The 16,820-nt window shown below is 39.3% G+C and overlaps 1 long non-coding RNA gene across 2 annotated transcripts in view; it reads left to right on the top strand.

Annotated features, from left to right (window-relative positions):
- LOC135445027 (uncharacterized) overlaps positions 1-16,820 on the top strand; it is a 106,909-nt gene that overhangs the window by 70,391 nt on the left and 19,698 nt on the right. Inside the window, exons 2-4 of one of the 2 annotated variants that reach the window (XR_010439433.1) lie at positions 5,656-5,727; positions 15,151-15,220; positions 15,928-16,064. This is a non-coding gene — a long non-coding RNA (uncharacterized LOC135445027). Of the gene's footprint in view, positions 1-5,655; positions 5,728-15,150; positions 15,221-15,927; positions 16,069-16,820 lie in introns of both variants that reach the window. The other variant, XR_010439434.1, reaches the window with a different exon arrangement.

Genomic DNA, 16,820 nt, shown 5'->3' with positions numbered 1-16,820 from the left:
CCATACCCAAAAGAAGACATTTTAATTTTTAATTATTTTTTTTGCAAATAGAAATGAGAAAGGGCTGGACCTAGTGACTGGGTGGATGCATAATTAAAAGATAATATCATTCATAATGGAAGAATAAAATTGAACACTAGATTTTAAAATTACTTTAGTATCAAAGTATTACTTGATACCCCACAGAGATGCATCTGAAATATTGATAACTGAGCTTGCTATGCAGAACAGATGCAATCTACATCTTTGATAAGTGGGACCAAAACAACATCAGAAGTATTTATTTTCTGCTAAGAGTGAAAAAGTAACTTCTGCTGCCAGCAATTTGACTCAAATACCTATTTTAACCTGGTGGCCAGGTTCCTGCACTGCCAGCTCCTCAGACGATCAGAATGAAACAATTCAAAGGAATTGAAGAGAAATTTTATAATTTCATGGGTTGGTTTTCCTGCTCTGAAAACAGGATTAAGTATTGCTCAGTACCTGAGGGCTTGGTGACTCCTGGTGACTCTCTGAGTGCTGTCCCTCTGTCTGGTGGTGGCAGTGACAGAAGGATGTGAGGTCTCAGAAGAGAGTGTTAGCATCACCTTGGTCTGCGTTGGCATCCCCTTCCTGCAGAGCTCCATGCCCACTCCACAGGCAATCCTGCCCACGGTGTATGCCTCCCTCTGCAGAAATTTTTATTTCTAGCCCTCCAGCTCCTGGCTTTAGCTGGCAATTTGTCTTGCCCTTCCCGTGTTGTCCCTGTACATCACACATCAACTCCAGCTGTGGAGCTGCAAGCCTTCCTCGGAGCACAGGAAAATTAATGGGAGTTTGCTTCAGAGGTTTCTTGCTGCTGTGTCCATGCACTTGGCAGACAAAAGGCCATTTTCTCCGGCCTCATTAGATGCACATCTTGATTTCAGATGCTGGTAGGGAGTCTGTGGCTTGCCTGCTCTATTTCCCTGTTTTTTGCTTTCCCTGGTGCAAATCCCCCAGTTTTCAGGTCTAATTTGGATCTTTTTATGGCCACTGACTGACACCTATCCCATTCCTTTTGCAAACCACGAGATTTTCTTGTCCTCCATATTGCCAACTTCCTGAGACCAATACTATTTTTTTTCTTAATTTGTTTTCCTTTTGCATCTGTGGGAAAGGGAAAATTCCTTCCCTGATTCTGTCTTAGAAAATGGCATAATCTGGGCATGGTACCACAATGTCTCAGCAACTTGTTCCTGTTGTGCTATAAATGTGAATGCAATTTAGGGTGTAATCCTGTCTGACCACAGTTCTGGTTGCAGCTGGTAACTGGTAACTTTTCAGAAAATCTCATTAGCTTGCTGTAGATAGGAAGCTTAATAGATCACAGATGACATATAATTTTAGAGTGTGATGTGTGAAATCCCTAGCGGTGAATTTTGTGTGTGAGAAAGAGATATCCGTGCTACTGCAGTGCGTAGTGCTGCTTTGCTTCAGTGTGTCCAGAACATTTTAGGACAGAAACACATTTTAGCAGATCTGTGGACCGACCTATTCGGAGAATATAAGAAATGAACCTTGAAAGTGCAAAGACTGGATCCAGCCTTTACTCTCAGTTGCCCCAGCCCATCCCTGAAGGTAATCATTCCCAAATTGATGTGTTCATTTTCTTTCTCAAATCTAATAGACTTTCCCACTCACACAGTTGTTTTGCTCATGAGAGCCTCTCCCAGACAATAGCCACTTCCTTCCATCTCCATCTGAGAGGCTCCTTCCCTTGTGCTGGAATTGTCTCCAGGCAGTTTCTCCATCTGCTCTTTCCTCCCTGTAAAGGTTTGCTGGAGGAAACAGAGGTGCTGGAGGGCAGATGCAGTGTAGCCCTTCTTATTCTATTCTCTTACAGTTTGAAGCAGAATCTTTGGGATTTCTATTTTGTATTAAAACAAAAAAACAAACTGGGCTAGGACTCCTCAAAGGGGTAAAAAAATAAATAGTGCCATGCTGAATCTGATTTTCTATTAAGTAGGATATATCCAGGGCATATTGAATGTAAAAAATGTTTAACATTGAATCTTCATAGTTTCTGGATTTATGTAGTAAGGTAACATGTATTGTGTAGCAGCCTTGCCAATAATTGTAGTAAATAAATTTTAAGTAGTGGAAGACACATTTGCAGAGTTTGTTTTTGGATTGTTTGCTTAAGCAGGTGAGTTCTCTCCACATTTTCAGTCCCAGGAAGAATGATATATTGCAAGCTTTAAAGGCCTTGTCAACTCAAGGTTAGGTAAGATTCTGTTTATCATGTTTTATCAGGAGCAGGAAGAGTACCCAGGGGATGGGGAAACTGAGCCTGTTATACAGTTTCAGCATAAAACATGAGGGGAGCACCAGTCAGTCATGATACAGGAGTGAATGAACAGACATGGAATAAATTGTGCAGCTGGTGCAACTAGCAGAATTTCTAAATCCCTGATCAAGTATATTTGACCTTGGTGATCCTGGCTAATAGCCAGCAATAAGCTGCTCCTCAGTGTGTGAAGGAGGCTCTTGAAAGCACTGTGCCAGAAAGGTCACATCCCAACTTCTCTTCTCCTTTGGAGAAATTCTCCTGCTCCAGAGCCCAGCTCTGAGCCCCTTCTCTCCAGCACATCAAGCCTGGCACTGGGCGAAATCACAAGCTCTTGTCTTGTTGCAGGATGGATGTATGACATGAGGGTTTTAATGTCCTCTTATGTCCTCAAGAAAGGAAAAAGTGCAGGGTACAGGTGGTGGTGTTTCAGGAGACCAATAGATGCAAATGGAAACAGGCTTTTTTTCATAATTAACTTAGAAAATAACTCCTTTTTTGGTGGGCAGAGAATCTTTACAAGGACAAGGAAGAATGGCACAAATCAGGAAGAAATACAGTCTCTTCTTTCATCTTTATCCCCTTTGGAAAGTGGAAAAGCCACTGAGGGGTTTGGCTGTTGCTCTGGATCCTCTCCATGTTCTTCAGAGTGATTTAGAGCAAGAAAGTACAGGTTGAATATAAATGTGCTGTGACTGTAATCATGACTCAGAACTTTGCTTGGGTGCCAGCAGGCTTGGTCGCCTCTTCCATCTGCTTTAAGACAGATGAAATAACCAAATGCTTTTTAAAACCTCCAGTAAGGTCACGAACCTGCATTGAATGTGCAAGATCTGCTGGCCCACTGGAGAAACAATAATAAATACAACCCCACTGTGTGTCCCTCAAAATGAGGTGACTTTAGCAAGGCTAATAATGCATTCAGCTTTGGCACATGGATGTCTCACTGAGGTGTCAACCCTGTGTGCCTGCCAGGGACTCACTGCTTTGGGTCCTGAAGGGCTGAGGTGCTCACCACTGTCACAGACATCTTTCATGAAAAATCCTTTCCTTAGGATTTTTCCTCCTGAGAAGCTGGGAGGCCTCAGGAACAAAATGTAAACATTGATTATCTGCTGCTGTGGAATGCAACAGGTGCATCTGGGATTGGTCTCATGTTGGATGTTTGTAATTAATGGCCAATCACAGCCCAGCTGACTCAGAGACCCCCCGAGCCACAAACCTTTGTTATCATTCTTCCTTGGCTATTCTATTGTTAGCTAGCCTTCTGATGAAACCTCTTCTATTCTTTTAGTTTAGTTTTATAGTAATATATATGATAAAATAATAAATCAAGCCTTCTGAAACATGGAGTCAGATCCTCGTCTCTTCCCTCATCCAAGAACCCCTGTGCACACACCATGCCAGCTCTTCTGAAGCCTGCAATGTCTTTCCCCCAAGAGGGTTAGGATCATCTGGCATCCCCAGGCAGGAGTGAGTCTCTCCCTCTCCAGGCACAAGGGAGAGGAATATTATCTGCAATGAGCCTATGTGTGAGGAAGGAGCTGCCAACAACACATGAACTCCAAAACTGGGCTGAATGTTTGTAATTTTCCAAGCTTTTGTATAAAAACTGTTCACTAAAGTCCACAGTAAGACACTCACAGACTTTAGTGAGTCTTGGAACGAGGCCTTACTGTCCTTCTTTATTTTATTTATTTATTTTTAAATTCTGTAATATTTATTCCAAGGATGCTCAACCAAAAAAGCAGAGTTTAATACCAACATTTTGTTTCATATGGGCAATTCCACCTGGAGCTCAGTAAATATGATTACTGCTTGCAGCAAGAAACAAAAAAGGAAGCAACTTGCTGACTTTCCTAGGTATTTGTGCTTTTAGAAAAGTAAATATTTTCTGCTTCACAAACATGCTGAATGAAATGCATGTCTCATTTATCACTTAAATAGTAATAACAGAGCCCGCTGCATGCTGCAGGCTGGGTTCTGACAGAGGTGGATTGACAGCGTTTGCTCAGCGGAAGCAATAAACAGATCAATAACTGAATGTAGCCTGTGGGGCTGGAGGTGTGACAAGTCAACCATGATTTCACAGTCTTGCTGGGACCCTTATTAAACTCATTTGTACATCTGAAAACAGCTGTTGCCTCGTTGGGTTAAAGGTGGCTGCGAGTATTGGTCTGAAGCAGGCTTGAATCTTTGTGCCCCAGAGGACTGTAGCTGCTCTTTTGGAAGCTCAAGCAGCAGTGAAATCTAAAATGTAATTAAGAAAAAAAGACAATGTTTGGTTTTTGTTTCATTTGCTGTAACTGTTCATTTGTCAGGGATGATCTGCACTTTGTGAGAGAGGAAAGAAGGAAGATCACAGGATGTGCTGAGTTGAAAGGGATGTTTACCTACTCTCCCCTCCTCCTTCTCTCCTGCTACTCCCCACTAAGGGATGGCAATGGACCTCCTGGGGGAAGGAAATAGCTTGTTCCTTCTCCTTGCTTTGCTGGAAGAAGTGAAAACAAAAGCTTGCCTTGCCAGCTGAATGCAGGAGCTGGTTGTCTGGAGGAAAAGTTCACTCTTTGTGGAAGTAATGAATCAGGTTCTCACTTTTTCCCTGTTTAGGGTTGCCACAGGAGGTGACCACGCTCATGCCATGGCTGCCATGCTTTGGCAATGTGAAAAGTGCAGATTATATGGCTCTATGCAGATATTTACTGCATGTATTATGTTGTATTGATTAGTAGAGCTGTATTAACATTTTAATGGCATGGTAAATGTAGTTTTGTAGTTAAAAGGTAACTTTTGTAGTTAAACTAGAAACGGTATGAGTGATTTTTTTTTAAAGAAAGGAATGAGGTACTCACACCAGAGAGCAGCCACAGGACACCTAAATCTTTCAGAGAAAGAGAATTTATTGCTCTCTTATCAGAAGAAGTGAACTTTTTCCTGCCTCGCTCAGATATGAAGACGTCATTTAGGATTAAGAGGAAGAAGCTGACATTGACCAGACAGAATCCTGTGTTTGAATGGAATTTATGCATCATGTATGAGGTGTATGAATATGCAACAGGTTATTGTTTTTAAGGGTTAATCCTCTGTTTGTGTGTCCTTTTTTGGGCTTATTTTGCCCAGAAAGAGGTACCGGAGTGTCCGTAACTCTTTGTTTCTGTTGTCTCATATCGTCCTAATCCAAGTTGTCCAAATGATTATTATTCTAATTATATTGCTACTTTTATAACCATTTTATTATCATCAAATTTTTTTAATTAAAAAAACCTCAAGTAATTGGTATTTTTCACGGGCAAGAAGTTGCCCTAAAATCACAGGCAGCTCTTATGAATATTTTCCTTCTCTTCCAGGCTAGAGAAGGAGGAGTGTGTCACCCATCTGGAGGTCAGACAAGGCGACAGACTTCCAGGCTTGAGCACCAGGTGCGTGTTCTGCTTTTCCACCAGACTCTGGGGGCAGGTCTGAGGCTGCTGGTGGGGAAGGAGCCGCATTTCAGGAGAGCTCCGTGTGGGCAGGGTGCTCTTGTGTCTCTTGTGCTTTTTGGGTGGAAGTGCCTCGTCCTTCTGGAAAGGCTGCTGCTGTGTCTGGCACCCAGCATGCTGGAACAAAACATGGGCTGCTCCCAAATGCCTCCCTCCAGCAGGCGGATCAGAAAGGGTGCTGACCTCACTTCCACAGGCTTCTTTTCAGCAATGACTTTTTTTTGAAAAGCGTGAAAAATGCCAATCACTTGTTTATAAAATTTTAAAAGTTTAATAGTAATAAAATGGTTATAAAAATAACCATTTTAAAAATGGTTATATAAAATAGTAATATAATTAGAGTAATGATATTTTGGACAGTTTGGATTAGGACAATATGAGACAATAGAAACAAAGAATTAGGAGCAGCCTGGGTACCTCTTTGTAGGCAACATAAGCCTGAAAAAGGACACAGTTAACAGAGGATTAACCCTTAAAAGCAACAGCCTTTTGCATATTCATACACCTCATCCTGATGCATCAATTCCATTCAAACACAGGATTCTGTCTGGTCAGTGTCAGCTTCTTCCTCTGAATCCTGACAGTGTCTTCAGGGCTGAGCAAGGCAGGGAGAAGTTCACTTCTGATAAGAGAGCAATAAGTTCTCTTTCTCTGAAAGATTTAGGTGTCCTGTGGCTGCTATCTGGTGCAAGTACCTCATTCCTTCCTTAAAAAAATATCCCACATACATAGTTCCTAGTTTAACTACACAAGTTACCTTTTAACTACAAAACTACATCTACCATGCTATTAAAATGTTAATACAGCACTACTAATCAGTACAACAAAATACATATAGTAAATATCTTCATAGAGCCATATACTATGCATTTTTCACAAAAAGTAACAAGTGAATCTCTAAGGAAATAATTTGCCAATACTCAATATTTGCTCTTTGCTCTATCTCTATTTAGGCATTGTTTCAGTAAGGACCATTGTGGGTAGGGTAGAGGCTCATGGGGAGTAAGGCCTTCAGTATCAATCACATCTTCCAATTCAAGAGCTCATTTTGCCTGCTTCTACCCAAGAAAACATAGACTTGAAATGCTCTACACAGGATTGTCACTGTGATATTTTATGAAAAATCCCTCCGCCGGGATTTTTTCTCCTGGCAAGATGAGAATCCTAAGCTTCTCCATGTTTTGCTCCTCTGGAATGTGATTTGGGGACTTGTATACCCAGCACGTGAATTGTTTTAACTTAATGACCAATCCCAGCCCAGCTATGTCGGGACTCTGGTCAGTCACGAGTTTTTATTATCATTCTTTTCTAGCTTTCTGATGTATCCTTTCTCTTTCTTTAGTATAGTTTTATTATATCAATATAATATAATATAATATAATATAATATAATATAATATAATATAATATAATATAATATAATATAATATAATATAATATAATATAATATAAATCAGCCTTCTGAGAACTTGGAGTCAATTCTCATCTCTCCCCTCATCCTGTGGATCCCAAAAATACTGCAACAATTGGTGCACACAGGATGGATTCAACTGCTTTTTATTTTTGGGATTATAGGGTAACAGATCTAAAAAAGCCATGTATGTGTCTCTAGAAGCAAGTGACAGGAGCACCTCTAGGTTGTGTGCATTATCAGGAAGAAGACTTTCCTCTGTGGGCAGCTATTTAATCTCATGGGATGCCTCCTGCACCCAAGCCATGAGGATTCCAGGAGTTCTTGGAGAAGAGCATGGCTGTTCCCTGCTGGCTGGAACCACAGTGCCTCAATTACTGCCTTGATGTCTGTGGCACCTGTGACTCAAGATGATCCAGATCATGCACAGAAACCCACGGTGCCAGTTAAGTGACTAAAGGGAGGTGAGAAGGATCCGACTGCAGATTTTGCGAAGATGGTTTTATTTTTGCAGAATCTGCTTCAGAGCACACGCAGATACTCTGTCACAAAAGGTTACATTTGCAAAAGCACTTAATTCCATAGGGCTTAGATATTGATTTAGATTGGAGTCACACAGGCATGAACTTTGAAAATATAAAGGAGAAATTAGACCAGGAGTCACACCTCAAAGAAAAATAAATCAAATACAGTGCAATTTGAAGATGACCCAGAAAAGAGAACAGCTGGTTTTGGTTTAAATGAACAAATATTTTTTGAAAGAAAAATAAAATTGAAAGCCATAAAATTTTCCACACCTAAAGTTTGTGTTCAGTGATACATCTCTGTGTAAATATAGAAATAACATACTTCAGCTGAGATGGAAAGTAAAAGGGAGGAAATGGCAAGGGGAAACAGAAGTTTCACTTTGGTGTTGGAGTCATCAAGTCCATCCTGGGTACACTGGAGAAATAGCACAAAGTATCTGATCTCTAGGGTTTTAATGATTATCTAAACAGGTTTGAATTGACATGTACAAGAGGTTCCATTGGTTGGTTTGGAATGTGCATGCAACTACAGATAGGAATATATGCAGAACTGCATCTGAATTTCTGCATGCATTGAAATAGGACAATGATATACTGTACCCAAAATATTGTTACATCTTACTGATAATCCATTCCAAAGTATAGTTTAGCTTAGTGTGTAGAAATTCATAAAAGTTCAAAAGAAAAATTAAATTAACAAAGCTTTGTGTTCTAGGTGATAAATGCATTTTCACTCATCATTTTACAATGGTAGAACTTAGAGGAGCATCTTAACCAAACAAAAGTAAGAAAAAATATTAAACTTTCATCTGCGAAATGAAGGAAGGTGAATGACACAAATCAGTGTGTTCTATACAAAACCGAGAAGGAGACCGTTTTGTACAGAAGCCTTTAGATATCTGAAGTAACTGATGAAATCCATGCTGCAGTTTTATTACACATTATTCTGTATATCTGTATTTCTATTGATTTCTGGAGAGTGTTTTTAACTTTACTAAAAATGTAGAAAGCTCACTGAATTTCAGAGAGGTTTTCTCCATTATATTGACTCTTTTTTTGCTGGATTTAATAAGTGATTTTTTTTTTCCTACAGGATTTCTAAGTATTTTTCATGAAAGAATTTTCACAATGGTATTTCTATTATTTTCTGTTTCCTAAATTTTATATTTTGCCTTATAGTGGTAGCATATATGCTGCTTTTTTTTTTAGCATACTAAACAGTTACAAATAAGAAGTAATCCTTTTTTAAAGTGGATTTAAAAGAAAAAATAAAATAATTTATTTCTCTACAGAAACAATCTAAACAATCCATAGAGTCATAAATCATGTTTTCTAGATTGCTTCAGCTAGTAGGGTATTTTTACCATGATTATTTAAAATGGTCACAAACCAGTGGAAACATTGTATTACAGAAAAATATTTTAGTGGGAGAGAAAAAAATAATTGCTGCATACATTGTGTATTGAATCATAATTTGCTCTAGTAATTAGTTTTCAAAACAGACTCAGTAAGATGGATAAACTAACAAAGTAAGATAATTTGTTCTGCCAACCCTCACGTGATTTTAATTTACAATATGCTTTTGGGAGGAATATTTGGTGAGATGCTGTTTCTGAAGGATAATTCAGCAGGACACATATGAAAGAGAGAAAAAAGAAGTTTTGTCCTTTAAAATTGACCAATTGTGTATGGAAGGTTGCTTTATTTTCTTTCACTTAGTATAAACGATCTAAATATTTTTCTTTCTGTTTTAGTGGGGTGGGAGAAGCATCTGTCACTGAATTTACATGGCAGAGGTTGTAAATCTCTTTCTTGTTTAACCTTTGCCAAACTTCAGTGTCACAGAGGTGAAATGTTCTGTGCCTAAGGTCTCATGAAGGCTGTTCCCAGCATTAGTTGTTAATGAATCAAAAATATGCCACCAAATGCATTTTCTTGTGCCTTCACATCATCAGACTAAAGACACAGTCCTTGCTTTTGTGTCTTCTTAATATGTAAATTTTGGTATGAGAATTCATCAGCTCTAGTCTGAAGTGTGCTGAACTCTTAACATTTCAAACGATTTTTTTTCTCTTTTTCAGGAAAGAGTTAGTTGAGAACTACTTCATATAAATCAGTGTGATTCCAGTGGTTTGATAATTAAAACAAAGCTAAGCTACTTCCCCACTTTAATTATTTATACTCTATTATCCATTATAGCTATGAATATTGTGTAATTAATGATGCTTTTCTAATTTTTATCAGCATGGGCATGATATACTGCCCAATATATGTAACCTAATTGGTATGGAGTGAATGTTGCTCCCTTCAAGCACAGGTAGACTTCTTCCTCTGCAACTCATTAAAATACATGGGGTGGCTCCTGACTTTGTATGGGACCTCATTTTCCAGGCATCATTAAGAGGAAACCCCACAGGTGTGGTTTAACTCAAAAAGGGGAACTTGTTCCCAGCCCAAAATAATTCCAACCTTCTCCATGCTTGAGGGAGAGTGAACGTGTGTGTGTGCATATAAGGAGATGTGAGAGAAGAGGTGAAAGAGAGAGGCCTGCAATTGATTTGAACACAGCTGTTATGGGAAATGCAACAACTCATTTTTCCTCAACAAACACAGACTTAGAGGCAAGCTATCCAAAAGAACCCCAGTATTAATTATGAAGGCTGCTAAACCAAACACACGCCTCTGACCTTTCTGGTGCCTCCATATAACAATAAATATTTTATGGCTGTGATTTCCACAGGCCTTCAGAGCAACTCTGGAGGGACTAAACTGAATTATGGATATAATGATGAAGAGTCTGGACTCCATTTTACGTGTCCCTGACCTGTGTATTAGATATTTCACTTTGCTTCCCCTGCACAGAATCAGGCTCCATATGTTATGTTCATTAGCCATTGTAAACCCCTGCTCTATATCTCATGGGCTGAGAGGAAATAAAACAGCAGTTTAGGAAAGAAGTTGGATGAGAAGAGAAAAATTCTGTTAGGTACCATGAATCCACTCACTTCTGCAGGATAATTATAAGTATTTGCCTTGTAGGACAATAGTTTTGCAGATACATTTAAACATTTAATTAATTAAACTGTAAATTAATACACTTATCTCCTACTATTTATTAGTACAATTAAGAGTGTGGAGGGAACAGAAGAAAAAAAGGGAAATAATGGAATTAAGAACAATTTTGTGAGGAAGGATGGTCTAATGGAGACAGGAATCTCTGTTCCACTTCTGCTCTGCTGCTGAGACTCCAGATAACTACTGAATGACCCCACTTTAAGGTGGGTGTAGCAATCTCTATATTCCAGATATTTGGATTATAAGTGTTTTAGGGCACATTTGTCTTGGGCAAATGCCTGTAAAACCCAAGACAATTGAAACCTCTTTCGGGACCCCAACAAGAAACCCATAATGATTTTTTCATTTCCCTCTTCTTTAACTATTTAGTGGGCCTTGCAGAGACATTGTTTCAAAATTTCTATGGCCAGTATAATAGGGAGGAATCAAGTGAATTTACAAAGTTTCTTGTTTAAAAGAAAAAAGGGAAACAATTAATCTGGTGCATTTTCCTCCTTCTTTGTTGTGGTGTCAGTGCAGAACAGGGCAGTCAAAGAGGCTGGATGTGCCTTTGCTCTCTGTCAGCTCTCTGGGCCAGGTTGGAGTTGATTATTTCCATTTTCACTTCCTTTTGCCAATTTAACAGCTATTTGCCATAGCCAGCTCCACTCCTTGGGTGTTATTTCACCTTCTGGATGTTTTTTTGCCACCTATTACACTGCTTTTCTGTTTCTGATTTATGGCTGATGTGATGTTAGAAATGAGAAAGAAGTGTCAAGCTACCAGAAGGAGAGAGACATCCAGAAAGCTGAGTAATTTTTCTACATCTTCAGGGAAATATCTCTTCCCTTACTTTTCTTTTAAGGTGCATTGAATAAAGCTTGGCTTGTTCATAGCAGTCTTTTCTGGGGCTAAGCACTTTTTTTTTTTTTGCCTTTTTTTCTCTTTTTTTAATAATTTACAAGTACTTATGTTGTTTGTACAGTATTCAGACATGATGTTGGAGCTGTTGTCTAACTTGCGTAGCTGTGATTGCTGCATTCCCTCAGCTCTGGCATTTTTACCACTATTTAACTTCACAGGTTTCTGTTCCTTACTTTAATTAAGGCAAGTCAGCCTTGTAGAAGGGAGCTGAATGGCTTTTTGCATGCATTGAAGGGCAGAAAGATGGAAAGTTGCTCTGATATCCATGACATTTCCAAGACAATTTGAAAGTTTTCTGGAATTTCTTTTAAAAGCTGTGGAGGGAGAAATAAAAAGCACCAGCAAATACTTTCCCATATTAATTTTTTAAATGCTGGAGACCCTAAAATGAGCTTTTACAGGAGTTGTGAGATTGAATGAGGAACTCCAGTGCTTGTTTAAATGGTGTATTGAAAGCTTTTTTGGTTTACATGGGTAGAGAAATTGAATGAAAGTAGCATCATTTTGCAACACCCTTTATTGTGTTAAAACTGTTGGCTGGCGCCTGAAATGGTGTTTTCATATTATTTTTGAAACCTGCTGAGTATTTACTTCCTGTAAAGTAAGTAAATACTGGCAAATATCTTACAAAGGTATTTGACTAAGTTGTTTGAAACCCATAAGCATAAATAGGAAATAGAAGCAGAGATGGAGATGTTGTAGGGTGATGGAAGAAGCCCAGTTATTAATGGTAAATGCTGAGGTCAAGACTGGTGCCAGTTTCTTTCCATATCCTCAAGAACAATGGTAATCAGAGAATGTCTTTGCCTAAGTAGGAGAGCTAAACTTTTTGCCCCCTACCATTTAAAGAACAATATTGTTTTCCTGGTTTTCTCATACATTTGTTAGTTGGGTTGGTTTTGGAAGGACTGCAGAAATCTCTGTGGTTGTACTTGCCAGGCCTGCATGATAGAGCACAATAGATGTTCCTGTTCCTTAGAATAAAAAGGATGGAAGAGGAAATTAAAATTACATCTAGTATATGGTAATTCAAGCCCTGACTGCAGAAAAGAAATTTATTTCCAGGAATGAGGATGTATACTGTGACTTGTGGCTGTAGATTATTTATTTAGTAATTTTCTTTGTTTGTTTGTTTAGTTGTTGTTGTTTTTAAGAATACTTGATTTTTAAGAGCTGATCTGTTATGCTATTTGCTTTCCTGGGTCTGTAAGCAGCGTTCACAACCAGTGTGCCAAGAGCTTGTGCAACTGAACTAGAAAATGGGAAGTAACAGTCATAATTTATATCATCTTCAAATTCAATGTCCTGACCAGATGGCAGGACATCTACAGGGACAGCATGTGGCAGGGTGGGAAAAAAGGTAAGAATGCTAGTAAGGGTTTTGAAGCTGTGGAAAGGGACATCAGTGTAATTGGAGATGAGTAAAAGGTTTAGAGCAGCTTTTGCTGCTCAGTGTTCACCCATGTCCGCCAGACTTGTATTACACATGATTACAATGTAATAACTACACTAAGTGCTCAAAGCACCAAAACCAATCCTGTATGACTCAAGTAAGTGATAATACCTTGATTGATTTCAGAAGAAGCAGTTGTAAGTCCCAGACACTTGTCTCTTTTATTGACTTGAGAATTAATTAATTTATGAGCAGGTTTCACATTTTCACATGGTGTTGCAAAATTAGGGTAGAATTAATTATTTGGTAATCAGTGAATCCTATTAGGTGAAACAATATGGACTTGTTCAGTAGCTTAAACATTATTCAGCATTAGTGTAGCAGTTGTATACTCATTACAATGATGATGCTTTTATTAAATATACCTTCAATTAGTTCTGGTTCAATTTAATCTCTACCTCCTGAAAAAACATTCAATCAAGTGCTGTGACAAGAGCAGAATGATGAATATGCCAAGGCCAGGACTGCTTAATCCTTCAAGGGTATTACACACTCTTCATTAAGGTGAACTTTAGAAATGCTTGCCTTAGGTTCTTCTCTTCCTTGAAACATCATCTGAAAAGCATTAGAATGTCATCCCTCCTTCATGCATTAAAATAAATAACATTAATGGTTCAACCATTTATAGTATCTTATTTGGACCCATGACAGATAGTTAGGGGAGAACAGGGCATGCAAAGTCTTTCTGACTTTCTCCTCATTACTTGAAGCTCTCCAGGTCCAGCAGCCCAATGAGACCCCTTGCCACTCTAAAAGAGATGACAAACTGAGAAAACCCCGGGTTGAAGCTCAGCTCAGTCTCTGATCAGTCCCTCCAGTGCTGGAATTGTTGCAGGCCAGGCCCGGCCCGGTGGGCCACAGCTGTAGCTGCCGGTGCTCTCCTGGATGTTCAGTCCAGAGCAGTTTCAAGAGGTCCAAAGAAAAGGGAAAAAAAAACAGTCCAGGGAACTTCTTTGCTTCAGCCAGCTAAAACTAACTAAAAAGCAAAAGAAGAGCTCTGTCGCGCTGTCTGTTCATTCACAGACAACATATTACTGAGAAGGGATTTTCCTGGGGTATGGGGCCTGCACCTGGGTGAGAAACTGAGCCCCATCCTGGCAGCCAAGGCTGCCCATGGGAGGGGGGAGCAGGGGGACATATCCCTCTTTCTGCCCTCACCAAAGACCTCAGCTGCCACCTTAATAAAACCTGCAGAGTGGCTCTGGTGGTGGGATGTGTGGCTCATGTCAGGGAATGGGACTTGGGTCCCCCCAGAGCAGCACTGCACCTCCAGTTGCCTTGTATTCAGTGCTGATCTGATAGTGCTTTGCTGCTTCTCTTGCCCATATTTAAACCAACACTATCATTATTAATCAGAGAATTACAATAACTAACAAAAGAGACAATTCCTGTACCCTGGAGGATGAGGTTTTCAGGGAGGCAGTAATGGATATGGAGCCTTTCCCCTTTCAAATCCCAGCAAGGGCAGCTGTGACTGCAGATCATTACCATATGCTATTTTGTCTGTCGTCTTTGTGAAATGAGTAAGTGGACTGGACAGCTTCCATATTAGATAAAATAATATTACAAGCGACATCTCCAGAGCCTCTGTGCCCTAGCTGAAGACAGCACAGAGCAGCATGGGGAAAGTGAGACCTCTTGAGAAAAATTCAGTCCTACACCACATATTTTTTTTGTGCAGTATGGCTTCTGAATGCCCAGCCTGGAAAGCTGCATTTCATACTCATTTTGAATGCTCAGCCTGTGAACCTGAACTCTTTAACACAGTTTCTCCTGTGCTCTCAAAACTGATGCAATTTTATGTGTGTTTCTGATTAAGAGCACTCTGAAAAAGCTGGATGTGAATTTCTTGTGCCCACTCGACTTGTGCAGTGACGGTGAGAGACTCTCGGTGACCTGTCACAGCGCCTTTCACAAGTGCCAGCAGCTAATCTGATGACTGTTACCCCATCTGAGTGAAATAATAATAATGAATTCATCCTCTGTTCATTTCAGTTCTGCTGCTGGAACACAAGGATGAAGAGTTTCTTCAGACACTTCATGTGCACTTGTCCTAGGAGATTGTGTGAGCACTGTGTACTTCAAATTCATTTGCTGTTTTGATTTCTCTGGCAACTAAGAAGGTGCCTTTGATCCCTCTACTGTCACTTTGTTTTTGCATTTTGATGATTTTATCATGAATTCATGTTTAATTCACTCTGCAGTGATGAAGTAAGTGGCAACACTCAAAAGAAGGATACTTTTTACAAAATCAAACCATATTCATTTGAACTTTGTATGAACTACTTCATTCCTTTGAAGTAGAATATATTAATGAGGACAGACATTAAGAAAAAAGATCCTTATATCAAGTCACATTTATTATCTTATCTGAGGTGATAGTGGAGGTAGATCTATCAGACAAAAGATGGAGTGTGCTTTGAATAAACTTTTAGTTGAAACACATGGACAAACAGCTAATTGTCTAGTGTTAGCTTTGTGATTTTTTTAACCTGTTTTATCTCTATTTTGGCTTTTGCATTACATACTTGGTGATACACATAAATTTTATAGACACAGCCACATGCATAATTACACAAATTCAAAGTGCTTTTAGTAGGTTGGTGGGGCAAGGATGCATCATGGAGCCTGTAGTTTATACAGGCAGTTATAATATTTTTAATCTAAGCCTTCTTGTGAAAATGTTTAGGCATCTTTTCTTATTGTTGTTTTACTTCTCAGTGCATCAGACTGCGACTGAAACAAAGAAACTGCTTGCATTTCTTTCCTTAGGAACTGGAGTGCTCTGCTGGGGTGCTGGCATGTTTGCCTTGCTCACCAGGCCAGAGATGCAGTGGGACAAGTGACAAAGGGGACAATTCAAAGATCAGACCATCAAAGAGCAATGATGCCTTCAGAAGAGAAGTTTGGCAAGTACATAAAGGATTATATTTAATTATACTTAAATTTGATAGTACTAGGATTTTATTCTCTAGGACAAAACTTTCATTCACAGTTGCAGCAATTTGCACTTTTCAGCAGAAAAGAGCTTGTTTGATTCTGTTACTCAGCATCAGCTCTGACGGACAAGTGTGGTGCCTGAGCAAAAAAAAAAGCTGGGAAGAAAGTGGAAGAGGGAGAAAATAAAAACAGGTGGCAAGGGGCCCAGGAACAATAAAAGCCTGAATGAGAACACCTTTATCACTTTTGCAACAGCAGCTTAAAGGCCCAAGGAGAGAAATAGATTTTGTAAATCAGACTAAATATTTTTTACAGGGTGCAGTGTGCAGCTTAAGAACCCAGCTGGGAAAAATAGCTCCTGCAAATCAGTGAAGAAACCATATTTTACTGGCTGCTGTTTAGGAGCAAGGAGAGATAGGATAGGGGAAGACCTTTTACAAGGCAAAGAGCAAATATATATGAATTTGTGTTTTGATTTGAGTTTTTGGGATGGGTTTTTTCGAGGGTCCATAAAAAGGCCCATAAAAAAGATACCAGCATGGCAAAGCCATGTTTACTGGTCCCTATACAACCTGTAAGCCTTCCTTAGTGTTTTAAAAATCATGTATTGATGTATATTTTACATTGAGTAGTCATTTGTGCATATAAAAATCTTTTATTTTGCAGAGAAATCCTGTTAGGGTTTCTAGCCTACAGTAACTTTGGAGAAGCCATTTGAAATACCA

Source organism: Zonotrichia leucophrys, chromosome 3 (assembly GCF_028769735.1).
Source record: "Zonotrichia leucophrys gambelii isolate GWCS_2022_RI chromosome 3, RI_Zleu_2.0, whole genome shotgun sequence".
NCBI classification, from domain to species: Eukaryota; Metazoa; Chordata; class Aves; order Passeriformes; family Passerellidae; genus Zonotrichia; species Zonotrichia leucophrys.
Note: the sequence above shows the minus strand (reverse complement) of the source record. Positions and strands in the feature narration are given on the sequence as shown.